General features: G+C 37.6%; 1 long non-coding RNA gene across 1 annotated transcript in view; it reads right to left on the bottom strand.

The window, feature by feature from the left end:
* Positions 1-1,202: 1,202 nt before the first annotated feature.
* Positions 1,203-19,256, bottom strand: part of LOC106924873 (uncharacterized) — a 37,811-nt gene continuing 19,757 nt past the window's right edge. The window contains exon 4 of the long non-coding RNA XR_015763049.1: positions 1,203-1,735. This is a non-coding gene — a long non-coding RNA (uncharacterized LOC106924873). The remainder of the gene's footprint in view (positions 1,736-19,256) is intronic.

Below are 19,256 nucleotides of genomic sequence, written 5' to 3'. Positions count from 1 at the left end.
ACTGCCAAAGGTAAATACAAAACATACTGCCCCATTATCCTGAAACTGCAACAAAAACATAAACTCAGAGAGTGGGAAGAGTGGGAAGGAGAGTATGGTGAGAAAATAAATGAGTTTGTTTTCCACTACCTACATTTATTTGTTTTTTAGTTTTTTTTTTCTGGAATCTGTTAGTGTGCAATAAGTGTCTGAGCATGGGATTATTTATTTATCCATGCACAGGTTTGTAGGTTGCACAGAAACAGTCTCAGTAGTTAAGGATTAAAAGATCTGACGGAAAAGCTGGGATGATATGAGAGTTAGTATCATGACCAATATATAAAATTCATGAATGTTTTTGTTGTAGCAACAGCTTGCAAGACGCGACACGATCTTGTCTATCGCGCTGTGTCTGTTTTATTCTTCTGCATGCTGCCAGACAACTGATTTATAACAATTGTCTGGCAGCATGGACAGACAATTTATGATGCCAGAGTTTTGTCAGTGTAACATTTGCATTGATTTTGTCAATGTAACTGCTTTGAGAAAGTCAATTATGTTGTAGTTAAAATTGTTGAGAAACCCAACACATAGTCTTTATTATTTGACTCTGTCACACAGCTGAACAGATACTTCCTCTCTTATCTCCACATATAAACTTTAAGCTAATTCACAGTTTTCAAATCAACCTTGGAAAGCAACTGTCCTCGAAAGCTAAAAACCAAAGCTAAAAACCAAAGCTAAAGTGAACAGCTACCGTGTTTTCTATAAGTCGCAATGAGTTTTCTACATCTAAGTGGAAGAATTTTGGTCCACTCTTCTTTGCAGAATTGTTTTAATTTAGCCAAAGTGGAGAATTTTCAAGCATGGGTGACCTGTTTAAAGTCAGACCACAGCATCTCAATTGGATTTCAGAACAGTTTCTCCAAAACTTTTAGTTTGAGAAGTTTAAAAGTGGACTTACTTTGGATTTTTGTCCAATGGTAAATTCTTATATCACTACTGGACAACATTCTCCTTCATAAATTTAAGTTAGAGAGCAGAATTAATGGTTCCTGGAATTATATCAAGTCGTGAAACAGCAAAGCAGCCCAAGGCCATCACACTGCAACCACCATGTTTGGTATTCTGTTTCTAAAATGCTGTACTAGCTAAATAGCTTTTCCCTCTTGTAAAAAGGCAAGCTGTTTTCACAGCATTGTACATATACCACACAATTAATATACTGTGGAAAAAGAAATTTATTTAATGTTGTCAAATGCTGCCATGAATTATTCTTAATATTTATAATGTTCAAATGGTGAAATCCTTAGAAAGCACAAATTAAGGAAAGAATATGCTACCTGTAATGCTTTTATGTCTACTGTTAAAACTTATCTTACTAACGTTCTGACTTATTAAATTGTCCACTTGGTAAAAGAAGAATTCCACTATGGATTTTTTATTTTTTGGTTAATATTCTAAAGAAAATTGTCCACTAAAAAGACTGTGTTAGCCACAATGCTTAAGCTTTACAATGGAAAGGGGATTTTGGAGATTAATGATCAGACACCTTTACCATCTCCAAGTCATACATAAGTTATAACTGTGGGTTAGGTCATGCTTTTCCTTACGTCTGATCCAGACACACTGTATAAAATGTGCATCCAGATTAAATAGCTCGTCTGACATCTGTCCCAAATCCTGACAGGTCCTCACATTCCTCCCTTGTGAGAAAAACATCTGGGGATCTCATCTGGTTAGCCAACGGTGCTTCCTAGAAGAAAGAGAAGAAAGACAAAGAGGAAAAGAGTGTGAATTAGACCCTTAGGGGTAGGAGGTAGACATGCAACCTCAGATTGTCAGTAAGTCTTTCAACAAAACACATCTAACAACATTCTCCCCTGTGTCGTGTGTGTGTGAGTGGTGTTTGTGTGTGTCTGTGTGATACGGTCCAGCTGTGTTCTGTGTTAAATTATCAAGGAGGCCTCCTCCCTCCATTACCAGTTTGGACTGCATAAATCCAGAGTCTTTAGTAATAGTTCAAAAATCTGACATTTTTATACTTAATTTTATCTCCAGTGTTTATTAAAAGATGACTGTTCAGTAAAAACAAATAGAAGCATGTAAAATATGTTGGCAGAAATCTAAGCCGATGACTTTAACCTCTCGACCACCCTACTCTTGAGTGAGGTTTGGAAACAGTAACAGACAAATACATGTCGTGTGACAGATCTCATCTATAGTTACATAAACTTTTGCTAATTAAAAAAAAAACACACATCTGCTCCTTTCTGCATGCATATTAACAAGTCTGAAGAATATGGGGCCTTCAGGATGTCAAACATGCATCACTAAGTAAAATATCAAACTGGCACCTAGACACAGTAATTCTTAAGATGTGTGTGAGCTTTTGTGTTCTTTCAGGTCAACAGTAGACACCAATATTGGCCTTGACTGAGCCAGGCAAGGCTCGTAGTTTGGATATTGTTTGGGAATCTTCTGTTACCTCATGGAGGCGTTTTCCATGCACTCTTAGAGTTTCACTTTTGTAGATGATGAAAAATTTAAGGGAAGCAAAAAAGGATAACAAAAAACGGAAAAAACCCAAAGAAAACTTTATGGTGGTAAATATTTTTTTTCATGGCAGATATGTGTGGGCATATGTTGAACTTTGTAAGTAGGAAATATGGGTGCATGAAGTATTTTAGTGATTCACCCAACCTTTAAGAAATCTGCCTACATAATAATTTTTAAAAGATGAAATAACTGGTACTGTAAAAGACAAGACAGAGAGAACAGATGAAGTACTTTGTAGAGATGTCAGTTCTCTGTAAGACAAATGCTCTAAAATGGGATCTGGAATTTTTTTTACTTTTGAACACAGAAACAACAGAAAAGAACAGGCAGTCTCATCATATTAAGTGTGTTTGTATTTCTATATGTGTCAGACGCAGCAGCTTATTTAAGCTTCTGTTGAATAGTTTTATTTTTGTCAGCAGCAGATTGATCATTTCTCCATTACTCACTTTCCTTCTTTTCCAACACTTTTGATACATATCTAAATCTAAAAGCAATGAGAGTGTGGGAGAGGAAGAACAATGTGAGGCAACTGCTGATAAGTTTGATCAGGCTGGGTTTACAACAGAGTTCCCACAGATTACCAAACATTTAAGTTCACCAAGTGAGGGACCCGTCCCTAAGGTGGGCCCACATTCATAAACACAGACCAGTTGCTTGCAAAGACAGAGCTGAGGTTCAGCGCACTGGAGCAAACATTTGTTGACCTGATTCCAGCAAGTAAATAGTGCGTGTGTGGACACACTATTTACTTGCTGGAATTCCAGAAAAATAAATTTAATTGTTCTAAATTTGTGTACACTCTTTGCTGTTTTAGTACATTTTAAGTCTTGTCAAATACCGTGGTCATTAAATGTAAGCAGACACGGAACAAAAGAAGGATAAGCAAAGACAGAAAAAATAAACTAAAATGTAAAATACATCCATATAGCCGTGTATTCTTCATTGTTATGCTGCAAATGTTTAGGTTTGGGGACAGTCTGATGTGCCAATGAAACTTTTGCTTACTGAAGAATAGCCCTGGTACTGTTTTCCCGTAGTGCTTGTGTATTTCTTTCAAAAGGAAATACCAGAAAGTATGTAATTCATTTAACTTAATCAAGCACCAGCTGGCCTCTGTTTCGAGCTGCTAACCCTTCACGCAAAGTTGGAGGAGACACGCTAACACTAGAAACAAAGTTGGACTGTGATCAAGTTACTGATACAAGCTAGCATCAACTCCACTGTTACTTTTAATCCTCTTTAACGTTCCACTGATCCCCCACCACTCAGTCTGTTGATATTGGGCTTGTATTTCTGCACCCATTCATTACAACAATAGGATCCATTTACATGACCTTCCTGAAGGTCTCAGAGGAAAATACTGATGATAATGTGCACGCTCACTGAAGCGTGAGTCCCATATCCCCAAAGTCTGCCTCAGGTGTGTTTTCAATCTCCATGCTTCACTTTAGGACACTCAGTATAGATGTCTGAGGGAGCCTGGTTTGCTGGCAGCAATAAATCACTCTATTAAAGTATTTTAAAACAATTGAGAACAATTAAGAGCAGTTAAGCACCCAATTACCAATGCGTTCTTATTACTGTTGAGCCCTTGCACTGTTAAAGAAGTTAAAGAAAATTCTTGTGCTAATATGGTCACAATTCATTCTGAGGTGACTCTATAACACATTCAGGTCCTCTGTAAACTGTAAACTTAACTGACCAATTTGAGCAAATTGGAAACAATTTACAGCAGTTAGAAGAGTTAATAAAATTGAAGACATTTTATTCAGTAGTTTACAAGATATCCAAGACGTAGACACATGTTGGTTTGCATGAGCATGGATCTGGATCTGTAAATAGTTGCGTAAAACTCGAACGACATTTGTAATAAGGGCCTCACAGAAAGCCGCAGATGGAAAATGACCAGCTGAACCGGCCAGACCTGGCCATTAAAACACCTTTACGTCCATTAGGCAATAATGAGTGCTGTGTTAAGCGGCTGTCTGGCATACTCTGACTGCCACCACAGAGCCCAAAACCCTTACTGCAGAGGAAATGAGGAATGATTTGTACAATGAGTCACTGTGAAGTGAAAGCAGGAATTGGACAGAGTGGAATAATGTGGTAGGAGTGGTGGCAGGGTTTCCCTCAACGGTGGCACTCATTAACCTAGAGGGTGTTGGTGCTGAAACAGGAAATGACTTGTACCGGGTTCATCTCTAAACAAGTGTGGTGGCATATGAGAAAGATAAAGTTGCAGCCCCCGGTTCTAAATGTGGACTTTCACTCTCTGCGGTACAAATCCCCTTTTGCACCATGTTAGCACACCTCCCTGCTGCACACTGTCACAGCCTGGTAACACTAAATCGTTTCACGCAACAATAATCTTCAGCAGCTCATTGCATGAATACAGCTGCACTGCTGTGTGGAAAACAGTATCAAATATGTGTTCGGTACGTAATCTTGAACTGTTAAACCAATGTAACTGCCAAGCTGCAGTGCATGGGATAAATTGAATTTCAGATGGTTTTTGTGGCCAAGATAATTATTTGCAAAGCGACCTCATCTATGGTTCTGTAACTCAACAACTTTATTTCCAACATGTTTTGTTTTGTCTAAATTTTGTGTGTTTTGCCTGAAGTACCTACATTCTGTTTGGATGATGTTTGCCAAAGCTACTTCAGTCTGAATGCTTGTCCTACAAGTCATTGAATTAGGACAAATGTCAGAGTTTTGCATTGTAGGATGTGGGAAGTTCAAATAAAAACAATGGCCGAAACAATCATTTTGATGCGCATCCTTTCACGTCATCTTCTGCAAACAACAAACATTATTCTTTGACATTAAGCCATCTGACTTTGACACTTGCATGACAGTAAAGAGGAAGGGGAGAAACAGGACAGAGTTAAGAGAAAGAAAAGGAGTGATAAAGTTTGTAATAGGAAACCCTTTATCTGCTTATCGTCTCCAGTAATGGTCATTAGCTGAGCTTGTGGGTTGCTTGCAGTAAATTTTTAACCTTTCAAATTACAGGGTCAATTTCAAGATTCAGTTAGGAGGTGGTTATAAATCTGTAGGGTTTTATTTTTTTCTTCCTCAAGGGATAGCTCATTAGATTGGAGCAATGCCACCAAAACCAATACCACATGGCTCTTAAAAGAAGGAACGCAATTAGCAAACTAACAAATAACAAGGTTATTTGAGGTCCCTAATTTTCAACAGTGACATATAAAATAGATATAAAGGTTACACGCCGTGCAATGAGACTATACTCTACGAGTAAAGACTGGTTCCTCTGTAATATCTACAAAACCCAGTGTTGTGGTACATACCATAATATGCTTGTTTCCATTTCACAAACACATTTTTGTAGGTGCTCATGGTGAATCAATGGAAATGATAAAACTGGTTTAGTAGCTCAAATGCATTGTACAATTATGAAGATGCCTAATCAATTCCTACCCTCCTGATGGCAGGGAATCTAGACCCTAATCCAGCTGTCACCTGGTATAAAACAGAATATGCCTTGAACAGCTCACCAGTCCATCAGTGGGCAAACACACAGACACAATCACACCCTTTAATACACACTCATTAATAGGGTTAGTTAATGACCTTGAAATTACTTTTACATACATGATTTTAGACTCTAGAAGAAAAAAATAGACAACCTGGGGAAAAAAAAGAAGTCTTGTATTTAGTGGAAAAACATGAAAACTCCACGAAGAAAGTGCAGCATGAATTAGAAGCAAATATATACATTATGACAGATAAAAGTCAGCATGCATTTTTTAATTTGATGGCATTATTTACTTTTCAGATTTTTTGTGCATTTCCCATGAATTTCCCTGCACATTTAAGCTGATTAGTTTCCTGTCTCATGCATACAAACCACACAGATGCAAATCATTTTCAAGCATTTGAATAGGATTCTAGCAGATTATAAATTGAAGGTCTATGTGAACCAATAATTATTAGTCCCTGATAATACTTTAAGGACACCAATAGAGTTGATATTCAAAAAGCACTTCAAAAAGGCAAGGTTAAAATCTATGATTACAGGGATACCTGGCTTCATATGTAAACTTGCCACTTCGCTCCATATCTGTCTTTCTTGAGATACTGCCGAAAAAGCATTTATCTCAAGTGAATCCAAAGTCGGTTCATACTTGCAAACTTCAGGGACAATTTTCCACGGCTGACTCTCTTCATTCCCAAAGCACAAGTTGTGCAGGTGGTTACTCTAAGATACAAAGTTGCATGAAGCACATTAGAAACTGCCAGCCATCTGGCAGTCTGGGATTCAAGTGATCCCACTACATGAAAGAAAATAATATTGCAAGTCACGGAATATTTTTTTGTTGTTGTTGTCGTTTTCAGCAACAGTTCTTTATCGCAAGCCATATAGAGGTCACCACTGCTGGAAAATAGATCAAGAAAAAAAAATTTAGTCGATACTAAATGTAATTTTTTTGCCAATATAAGTCACACAAATTGAGCAAATACTAATTGTTCAAAGACAGAACTGATCTGCACATATAACTTTCTATATATAACATACAGTCACACTTAGAGTGAATGCAAGAAATAAGGCGTCAACCCAATTATAGACATATCTTCTTTCACCTCTGTCTTTATGTCAAACCAGCTGCAGAACTGCCTCTAGTCTCATCTCTAGTGGGTGGAAGACCCCAGCATGAATCATGACTTCAACCTGGTGAGTTCATGGCAACAAAAAAGGGCAAGGATCTTTCCAGAAAGCTAGAGTTAAAACCCAGGAAATTCAGAGAAAGCAATAGCCTGAGGCTGGTAATCAATCACAAGATGTCCACCATGGGGTCACCTGAATACTTACGTATGAGAGTGTGTAAGAGAGTATTCATTGTTTCTAGTTTGCTAACAAGAGGTTTTTTTTTATCTCTGGAAATAATACAAAGCTGCATAGCCAAGGCATTTGTGTTGCCATCATAACCACTGAATCGAGACTGTGTAACTGTGTAACTATCTGCTGTGTAGAACACCGACATGATTTATGACATTAATGCTAGCCAGAAATAGCTGGCTAGCATTTTGGCTAGCCAGCTGTTTCATCTGCTTTCATAAAAAACAAGTGTTGATATTCAATGCAACGTGATCTAATATATCCAAAGTTAGAACATATTAATGGCAGTTCTCTCATTGACAGCTTAACCTGCCTTGCTCTTAACTTCTTGACCCTTTTGCCCTTGTGTGAGTATTAGCTTTCTGTTGCTCCCATAGTTTTTTTTAGATACACTGGGTATTTCATTCAGTCATTCAGTTATTTTGCATTGTCACTAAATTTCCTTTCAAACTCCATGCTTGAGTTTGAAAGGAACATGTGTAATATGTTGTTCTATTTATGCAATTAATTCAAAGTAAAAGAGCAGACTTCATCTACACTGTAAGTATTCAGGGTACAGAAGAGGACCACAATTAGTCAGCAATGAGGAAATATCTTATCCTAATGCCTGTAACATGTGTCACTAGTTAGAACTGAAGTAGATTAATTCTTTCTGCCGACAGTCTACAAGATCAGATTTAGCCGTCACAGCAGTAATATATCACGTTAATATGGAATGCTTTGCAGCTGATTAGCTTCCTGTCTCAATGTGCATGCAGGCACACCACACAGATGCAGGCTTCCAAACACACCAGAAATAAAGAGAAAAATCATTTTTTTCTCAGGGAATGAGACTTTCAAGTTTTCAAGTGCAATCTTTTGCAGCTTGATACATCACACCTGTTCAACTGACACATGGGTTGAATAAAAAAAGAAGACAGCTCATTAGATGCACAATCTCCTGCTGTTTATCACTTTCTGACTGAAGTTCACCAACTGCCTCGTGTGCATTTCTGTTCTTTCTCCAGACTCTTAAAAAGGACATAGCTGGCAGCTACAGTGAATGTACCGTATCACTGCCTGGGACACACCCAGCTTTCATCTTACCCCTCAAGTATGTTGACATTATTTGCCTATGAAGGATATTGTTTTCATAATGCTGCCATTACTGTCAGGTCGAATGCAGGTTTGAGAAAACATGCTGTCGATTCAATAGTCTGGAAAAAATTAAGAGAATAACGCTTGAGCAGTGCAGGACTTGTTTCCGCGTTTCTGTTTGACATGAACGCAGGTCATATACCCACAAGGAATGTAGATAATAATACAGCCCCTCACCTCCTCCAAATACTGATTTTAGCATTACTAAAATACTAAAAACTCTTTTTGAGTCAGTGGTTTAGGAAAACTTTAAGGACTTTAAAATATGCATGTTTTTTAATGGAATATCTGAGATGACTTTTTTTCTGTAAAGTAAGAAGTGAAGAAGAAAAACAACATGTTAGCTAAGAAATTAATCTTGAACTGTTATGTTTTGCAGGGGCAAAATCTTTGTGCTTTTTGTGTGAAATTTATAGTTTTTTGTGTGGAATTTATAGTTTCATTTTAATTTTGTTTGTTTCCAATGTGTATTGAACTTCACTGGCCTGTGAGTCAATGTGTCTTCCTAAAAATGTACAGTAAGCAAATGTGACATTTAAATGTATTCATTTTTTATTGTTTTTTTTTCTTTCATTCTTTCTTTGTTTCTTTACAGGAAACAAACAAAAGCAGGTGAATTTATCCCTTAACCACTTTGTTCTTTTTGGAACAGGTAGAAGTTTAAATTTTTTCATCCTTACTTTTCAGGGGTAAATTGCAACCGTCTGAAACAGGAAGTTTTGCACCAATTCATATTCGCCAGGAGCATTTTGTGCCTGCTTTGATAATTAAGTAGCAAAAGTGTCTCCCATTCCTAGTCCATTGTAAGGAGATGTGGTCATTCTTTGTCAATTTTCAAGCATGTTAAGATTATTGTGGTATGAAAGTATGTGTCTTTTGCATTTCTAGTTCATGTCTGTTATTCTATACTGCTATCATGTTAGAAATAAAAAACAGATCAAAATAAAAATAACTTGTGTCTACCCGCGTGGTCCAATCTTTTCTTTATTTGATTGATGTCAATAGCTTCTTTTAATTTAAGTCAGCTTGTTCCACCTGGGAAATAAACACATTAAATGAATAAAAATAATATATATATATAAAAAAACATTCTGAAAGTGGATTAGCAATCCGATTTAGGCCTTTTGGAAATCAGGAGATCATAATAATCTCACCATCTTCCCAGAGAGTTATGTCAAGTTTATATAAAGCCATTCAGAGTCAGTCATCTTCTTCAATCAAGACATAAATGTAAAACCAAAGAAATAAATATATACGTACTCAGAAATTAATACTTGGGGGCACCACTGCACTACACCAACTCAAGTATCCAATACACTATGCTTAAAATATACAATTCCAATTGTATAGTATAAAGTTCCCCTTCGAACTGTTAGTCTTCAGAGGTCACTACAGAAACAGCTCTTGTCTTCTTTATTAACAATATAAACCTGGAGTGTTCTGCACATGGACACTACAACACAAATGGTTCAATAAATACACAGCTTCCTGTGTAAAGCCACTTTCAGATTAATGGCTGACTACCAACCACAATGAGAAAAGGAAGGTTTTATGAATTGAACTTCAATGTTTAAACAAATGAAAATATGTGCTTTGCGGCTTCCTTTCAAGGATCACTTGGAAAGAACTGAGCATCACTCCCACTCTCTTGTTACCAACATTGTTTCATGAGCTCACTTTCCCTCTGAGACCACTAAATTTTACTATAACTTTTAAAAGGAAATGGTCCGTTGACTACCCAAAAATGTCCCAGTGTCTGGGGAGTGACTGAAAGGAAAGAGAGTACAGATGGAGCCGGAAAAGAACTGAAACCTTTGATGTCTGGTCAGTGAAATAGTTTGATTATGTGTTTGATGTCTGTGAGCCGCACACACCTCAAACAATATGAAATATGTATTTCACATTAACATTCTTTATAAAGGCAATTTCACAAGATCTTTCATCTGCAGATGAAACATTGTAGTTTAGACAAATCCAGTGTTTGATTAAAGACACAATATTAGTCTAAAGTTTATTTTTTATTATAGTTTTCTAAATCTGAAAGATGTAGTTTATTGGAAGATCCTGTCATTCATGAAAACTAACATAAATACTGTAAGCCTGTATCACAAAAGCCAAACAGTGTCCACAGAGGAGTTCTTTACAGAGTCCCTCTTGTTACTAATATCTTGGTGGTGAGGACTAGAGGTTATGCAAGATCTTAACCACAGATTTCAGTCCCAACTGAGTAGATATTTGGTATTATCTTGTGATCACCCAAAATCTTCTTCTCAGGTTTTATGTTGAGCCCAGCAGGTCAAGTCATTTAGGCTTTTGAAAGCCTCAAGGCCTGAAACTTCTGAGTAATTTGGCTTAAAAGTACCTCCGATTCAAGCATTGCTGAAGTAAATACCCAAACTGTGAAGCAGCCCCTGAAGGCATTTCTCTATTTGTTTACTTCTTTACCTTTTGACACAAAAACAACCTAAATGGATGTCTTAAAAAGCTTGAAGTGTCTTCATGTATGAGGACACTTGAAGGTGCTTTTTTCTCCTAAAAAAGCTGTTAAAAGTATTAAAATAAATTCCTTTTTTATTGCAATAGCATCTCAAACAAAAATGTTTAGAAACTCAGCATTTAGTTTAAGTAAATTTAATCACTGGGTAAATAATTGAAGGAAAGAAGAGTCGAATTTTACAGAAATACCTTTTTGCAATTCACAATTAGCTGCACCTCTAACAGTCTCTATGTAATAAACCCTAACTGAAACATTATTTTATTTTCCACTTAGATTTTGGAGATCACCAGTATTTATGATCTTTTATCAAATTTTCAGCACTTCCCGTTTGTCTGGTGTGAAAAACTGATGTGATCTGACAGAAACCTGTTTCTTTTACAAACTCTTCAAAATGGAAAAAGCAAGCTACAACATTTAATAAAGCCCTATGTGAGTTAAACTCAGGTCATTTATATAAACCCAGAATATAATAAATTCAACCTGGGGCATTAAACAAGACAAACTAATTTCAGTACATTTTGGTCAACTTCAGATACATTTTTATACATTTGATCCCAACAATAACTCTGCATTAAAAGTCAGCTGAGTATATAAAACTTGGGGACTTATTACTGAGGAAATATCTTAGAGAAAAGCTACTTGTCTATTCTTGCCCATAGTTAGATAATCATTCCCGCAGTTCTGTTAAAGAAGGCAGGTTGAGGACTTGAGTTAGTGTTTCTGCTACGCACAATGAGAAGATCAAAGATTAGGATTTGAGAACTCCAACTAATCTTTCAGTGTGCAAACAAGCTGCTGTGAGAATAGATTAAGTTTTTTAGGCCTTTTATTACACAGTTACCGACGGAGCAATTAATCATGGAGTGTTGTTTGTTTCTGCACTCTAGGAAGTTTTAAACTTGTTAGGTACATTTTTCTCCCAATAAAAGGGTGAAGTAGGATCCATTTGAAAATAAAAGAGGACCCTGAACCCCAAATTTCAGAATTTCATTATATATGCATCTAAAACACACAGAAAGTTGCCAGTAAAGTATTAGAACTTCTGATGACTTGCATCTTCTTAAATCAGTAATACATAAAGTGCTGGACAATACCTATGTGTACCTTTGGTATGTACATGTATAAAATAGAAAGGGTTATATTAATAGTGTCTTGAATTGCTATGTTTAAAAAAAAACATAAAAAACATAAAATAATAAACAACTTCCTACCAGAATGCATTCAACTCAGTGTTGACATCAATCTCAGATTCAAGCTGCAACTTTTGAAATGGAGCTCAGCTCTCTTTTTGACACACAATTGCACACACACACACAAACCCCCCCACACACACACACACACACACACACACACACACACACACACGCATACCTGTGAATACAGAGAGACATACAGATTCAAAACTCCCCTGATAATGCTACAATTAAGCCTAACCACATGGAGGCCATTGACTGTGAAATTGAAAACACTGACAGGGATACCATTAGCATGTCAGCAATGTAACTTTATGACAGCAGTTCAGTATGGGATCAGGTTGTACTTACGTGGGCAGTCAGTCCCAAAATAAGATCATTTATTCCCCCTCTTTTGGTACCGATGCACACATATGTGTCAGAAAAATCTGCAGTGAATTACCATAAATGTGTTAATGTTTGGAACACTTTAGATCTTGCTGTCACATTAGGTAATACAATAAGAGATCCTTGAGCAAACAGGTAATTACTGATAAAACCCTGAAAATAAAGCTGCTTAAATTCTAGTGCAAGCTAGAAATAGTCAGACTACAACTGCTACCAAGTTAAAGCTGAAGTAACAATCACTGTTTGAAATATAATGAGAAAAGTGCAGGTACTGGCAGAGAAAAAAACAAGTCTTGTCTTGTAAAAACACCTTAACTATATCACATCTGTTATATTGCAACCATAAAACACAATAAAATTAAATGTATTGAGATTATAAACCAGGGGTCCCCAAACTACGGCCCGCGGGCCGGATCCGGCCCGCCACGTCATTTGGTCCGGCCCCCTGAACAATGCCGGATCCGGCCCGCCTGCTCATACCAGAGAGCATTCAGTGTTTTTTTTCATATATTGTATTTTCCGGTTTATATGTGGATTTTTCTTCAACCACCAGGGGGCTTTTAAGCAAATGTGAAACTTACTTTCCCTCAATGGAATATATACTCGTCAGTCACCGTTTCACTCACGGTTTTTTCCATTTGCATTCTGGGTAAAAATCTATCCAAAAGCGCGAATGTGTCGTCCCCCCCCCCCCCCCGCTCGACAGTTTCAAATACAGAGAACAACCCCCACCCCCCCTAGACAAGAATTTTTTTTGTTTTTTTTACTGCAAAAACTAAGACCGGCCCCCGACCACAGAAAGGAACAGCTATGTGGCCCTCGCAGGAAAAAGTTTGGGGACCCCTGTTATAAACCATCAACACAAATAGAGAGGAATTTATTTTCATGGTATTATTTATATTATTTATTTTCCATTTGACCCTAAAAGTCTGACATCGATCTGTATTCGGCCCTCTTTACTCTGATGTCCCTAAAAAAAATTCATTGCAATTACTGCTTCTACAAGGCAGCTAAATTGGCAATACAAGTTAATTTAATTTCAGCATACATAGTTGATCTTTGAAGACCTTTAAGGCTTTTTAGAAAATATTAAGTAACATACAGGATAATTGAGAATGAAGAACACAGAACTGGTCAAGAAGAAATGTTCTGAAGAAGTTTAAAGCATGCTTGGCTTATGAAATAACATCCCAAGTTCAATAAAGTTTGTGGAGCATTGCTCTTCATATGACACAAACATGGAAAAAATGTGGCACATCTGCAAACCTAAACATGGGGATCCGCCCAGGCTGACAGGTCGGGTAAGAGGAGCATTAATCAGAGAAGCCAACAAGAGGCCCATGAATAACTCTGGAGAAGCTTTTGAAATCCACAGCTCAGGTATAATTATCAACTGGGTTATTGAGTGTAACTGGGTGAAAATGGCTGTAAAACACTATGGTATGACTAGAAAAAAACTAGAAAAATATAATCATTTTATTATTTGTGTTTTACACTAACCTATTCACAGTCCAGATGTACTTAATATGCAATTGTGGCAATTCCTGTCACTAAATCTGGAAAGCTGGTGAAGATCTACCCCAAAAAAAAAAACTTTTAACTATTTTAACTATAATTGCAGTGAAAGTCAATTTTACAAATTATTGATCCCAGGGCTAAATATAAATATAAATAGACATGAGAATTTACAGGGGTTTTTTTATTTTTATTTATTTTATTTTTAAGTTTTTTTGCAAAAAGAAGTTTGAAAACCACTTCAAAGTTATGGACCACTTTATCTCCACATCTAAGATAAAGTGATTTTATGTGAAACGGTTTAAGTCGAACACTTTCATAGAGTTCCTTTACACAGGCGCTGCCTTTTATCAACACACAAGAAATTCAACTTTCCCAAATTGTGACAAACATTTTCCCCTTTTCTCCAAATAAATAACACTCACATTCACACACATCTTCTCGCTAATTGCCATACACAAACAACCTGATAATATCTGACCAAGCTCTTTCATCTACTATGTTTTGCTTCTGTATCCTTTTCCAACTCCAGGGCTCTTGGCTATTTGTGTTACCTGTCCCTGTAGCCTCAAGGCTCTAAAAACAGACCAGCAACACATTTTAATCCTCTGTCCTCTGGCACCATGTTCCAAAGATAAGTCAGCAGGAAGGATGCATCTCAGGGGTTCAAGCCATGCCCTCTGTTTTGGTCTTTAAAGAATACCTAAGAGAACCACAATTTTTCTCTCCGTAGTTTAACCCTCCTTCCCCTCGTTTGTCACTGTGCCTCCCCGATGACAGCAGGCTCACTGCTCTGCTTTTTGCTTCAACCGTGATACACTACACATAAAGTGTACATTTCACCACCACGTACTTGATGTCATGTTAATGCCTGAGTCGAGTCCGGACAGTCTTTACAAAGTCACATAGGTGTCAAAATTGCAATCTCTTTAGTATTTTTCCGTGTAGGATTAAACTGAAGGGAGGAACTGGGAGAGTCAGGGCTGCCTGCAGGGATTCATGAGAGCTCACAGGGCCCAGTGTTGATATACTGATCTGTCATCTCTCTCTGTCTTGTTATGTTCTGTCTGCCCAATAGGGGTTGTGACATCCCCCCTGCCTAATGCGCATTTAATGTCTCGTCAACCCTGTCAACACGCAGTTAGGATGAAATTTGCTCTGCCTTTTTGCTGGACGTATGTTTTGCTTTGAGAACAGTGCGCTCTGTCTGTCTGTATCTTTGTACCCCACATCCATCCCGTTTCTTCATTCTATCACCCCTATTCTCCTTTGGTTTGCGTTTTTTCTCCCCAGTTCTTTGTTATAGCTTGTCCCATCGCTTCTAAGGGTGTCTGTCTTGCGACACGAGCGCACCGCAGAGAAAGAGTGTGTATGTCTGTGTTCGTGAGTATGCGTGTGTTTCACCCAGCGTCATCTTATTACATCGTAATCAGAATACTAGCACCCAACAGCAGGGAGCAAATCACATTAAGATAATTGGGAAACACTTCATGCTGGACAGCTGGGTAGCTTGTGTAGAACTGATTAAATAAATTTGATGTCACAGAAAAATACAGCTATCCTAGGCCTGCATCTGTGTGAGTGGGCGAGTCTCTCCCTGTGTACATGTGCATACAGACACATGAAGATTTTTAAAAAGATTCTAGGCCTCCAACTTAAAAAATAAATAAATAAATAAATAAAGAGAAATCAAAGCACAACAAAGGGAAAATTTCATGCACTCCCATTGGGAGAATCTAAAACTGGTAAACAAGCAGAGAACATTTTTTCAATAAAACCTTCAATACTTAAAACGGCCACCAGATGACACTGTTAACTCTTTGTTATTTTTTTTACTCTTTCTGACAAACTTTGTACTTGAAAAAAATCCAACATAGCATTAAAGTGTCATTTTACCACAGTTCGATCAGCATCTAAATTAACTTCAAAGCTAAAAATAATGATTTATTTAAGATGAATTATTGTAAAAATTATTCAATAACTAAGATCTGTTTAGTCATCAAACTGTTTTCAGGGCAAAAATAAAAAAGTAAATGTAGAACTTGTTTCTAAACAGCTGAAAGTTCTCCACCAGTCACTCTATTTCTGTTTAACAGAGGACTTATGGGCTTAAACCAAAATTATGCAAATGAGCAGCAAGTAATCAAAAGTTCAAACTGAATTGTTCAAGAGTTCACTGAACTGGAATAAAAAGACGTAGAAGAAATTACTTGAGTTTGTCATCACTGTGGCAAATTAGGCAAGCACAGACTAAATGGATCACAAAGGATGTGCACATTACATGGTTGTGTGTTGGAAGGATGCTTGAGTGTGTGTATATTTCTTGTGTACGTTTCTCTGCATTCATGCGAGCGTGCGATAATTTATCCCTACACACATACGGTGGTATATGTTTCTGCCTCTGCGCAGAAATGAGAGACTTAGATACACAACATTGCTTCCATCTTTTTAATGGCGTACATTCTACTCCTCCCTGTGTTGTCATGGTGATGTGTCCCTTCCCAACCTTTTTTTAGATAGGTATGTGGGGTTTGTTTCTGCTTCAATATATGACACACATGCAGCAGAGCAACCACTGAAGATACAACATATTACAAACTGAAAGACAATCTGGACAGGATGGGCAAGGGTGGACCGTAATCCCAAATATATTTAGTGTATCTTTATAAGGACATGTTAAGTTTACACTCACCAGCTGCTTTATTACATACACCTCATCAAATTGTTTTACATAAATATTGAATAAACCAATCATAAGGAAGGAAACTGCTGATCTATTGAGATTTTCCACACCTAACCAACTCTCGGTTTACTGAAGAATCAAGTGTGTGGCAGTTAGGAAGACCATGCCATCCCGTTAATGTCAGAGATAATTTAAAAAATTAGTTCAAAATGACAGAGATGCCATAGCAGCTCAAACAACCACTTGTTACAAACGAGGTACTTTTCACACCATCTCTGAATGAATGACAGATTAAGCAACTGGCTATAGATACAGAGTTCCACACTGAGTGCCAACCCTGTCAACTAAGAACAGGACGCCAAGGCTACAAATCACACCAGTTCACCTAAATTCGCAGGTCGGGGGAAATTTTAGCTGCAAAATTCAGTCAATCAAAAGATGGATCCATTCTGTCTTGTAACAGTTCCAGATTTTGGTAGTAATGGAAATTTTCTCATCATGCTTTAGAGTCCTTGGTTCAAGTTGAACCTTAGTGTCCACCCACTTATGGCAACAGAAAAAGAATGCACCATGTGACAATGTGCCATTGCACCAACTCAGACTGTTATTTTAAAGACACAATAATAGGTTTTTTGCACATCAGTGTAACCCCACAGTCAGCTGGTCCCAGTCCATTAGAGTATCTTTGAGATGCAGTGGATGGGGAGATTTAAGGATGTGGAGCTGACAAATCTGCTGCAGTTGTATGATGCTGTGAAGTCAAAGCAAACAAATGAGAAATGTTTCCAATATCGTCTTTAGCTTGTGCCATAATAAATGAGAAAGTTCTGCTGACAAAAGGGGTCCAACCTACATAAGAAAGTACATAAGAAAGTGACTAGGGTCTATATTCTTATGCTGACGCCAAATGTAAAGGCATCACAAAGCATTTTACATTTAACCTAACACTTATTTTGAAGTTAATTTGAGATATTTTGGTTTCTTTTACATTTCGTTTATTTATGTAAACTGTCCTACATCATACGTCCTAATGCTCCACCACCTAAGTTGCAACCTAACTCAATAAAATGCAGGGGTTGATATGTGCTGAATCGATTAGGAGGAGATGTGAGGACTTGGCCGCTGAGAGGGCTTTAAACACCCAACTGATCTTATTTAGATTTAGTCAAGGAGAAGAGACGGGCAAAAGCAGAATTGTGGATAGACAGGCTTGGCTGTCTTATCTGGAGCCTGTGGTCACATCCGCTTTTCACACCTTCTGTTCTATCTTGTGCTCACACAGACAGATAAACACACACGCAAACACACACCAACACGCACACACACACAGATAAAATTTAGGACATTGGAACTAATATGAATAGTCGCAAAAATGATTAATTACCATGTGTATTGAAAGTAATTTCACTGAATTAATATATGTGCTGGTTGTTTAGGGTGCTTTGCACAACACTGATGCAGACAATGGCAAATTTATTTTGCATGTGCAAAATTTAACACACCTGTAACAACTCTATTATCTCCATCTGTAGCCTGTTTCCTGTTTCCAATTCCCTGTTGTGTCTTGTTGCTGAATAAAGGCTTTGTTCCATACAAATACACACAGCCACATTGAGCAAAAAACCCCTTTGCACTTTGTCTGAATGAGTAGTTTCCAATTACATTTCAACAGGAAGCAAATTAGAGAGAGGAGTCTGCTGCTGATGAGAAGTGTGTGTCTGTATGCCAGGTGCAGTTGAGAGCTTGTTTTGCATATCAGAGAAGTGTGATTATGAGTAGAGCCATGCATACTCTGCATTAGTGGACATAATGACCAAATGAGGGGTGACTAAATGAGAGGTTAGCACGCAGACAAACAGACACACACACAAACAGCACATACAAACACAATTAAAGTAAATGAACTCGCAAAAAATACTGTTACTGTACACATGGAGTGCGCGGTCATCAAAAACGGAGAAGAGCGTGTAAGTGGAAGCGACGGCGATGGATGCACATCTCCATAAAACCTGTTCTACCTTTGGAACCCCGTTTGCATATTCAGAGTTGCTGACTGAAGTCTTGCCACATCGTTAGCAAATGAAAAGTAGTTTAGAATGAGAATGAGTTTAGGGGTCACAGGACGAGAGATTGCGGAGACAAAACTGATTCCACTCAGCCTGTAATTGGCAGAGAAGAAGAAAGAGGGTAAGGCATGATGAGGCAAAAAAGAAATACTTATTTAATTTGCTTAGTAAGGACTACATTTTACAGAGCTGTCAGTATCTTGATCTACCTTTTATTTGAACAACACCTGCCTGCATAATAAATGCATTGTTTCTGGACCTAGGCATCTGATATTGAAATTAGACCTGGCTTTGGTTAGCTTTCAGGTTCAGAAAGACATTTGCATCAAAAGGGGTTCCACGCTCTCATCTGAAACAGTTTCTCACCACAATT

The sequence above is a fragment of the Poecilia mexicana genome, unplaced genomic scaffold (assembly GCF_051168715.1).
Source record: "Poecilia mexicana isolate PSO_F unplaced genomic scaffold, ASM5116871v1 scaffold_6, whole genome shotgun sequence".
Taxonomy (NCBI): domain Eukaryota; kingdom Metazoa; phylum Chordata; class Actinopteri; order Cyprinodontiformes; family Poeciliidae; genus Poecilia; species Poecilia mexicana.
The sequence above is the reverse complement of the archived record's forward strand: the minus strand, read 5'-3'. Positions and strand labels throughout refer to the sequence as shown.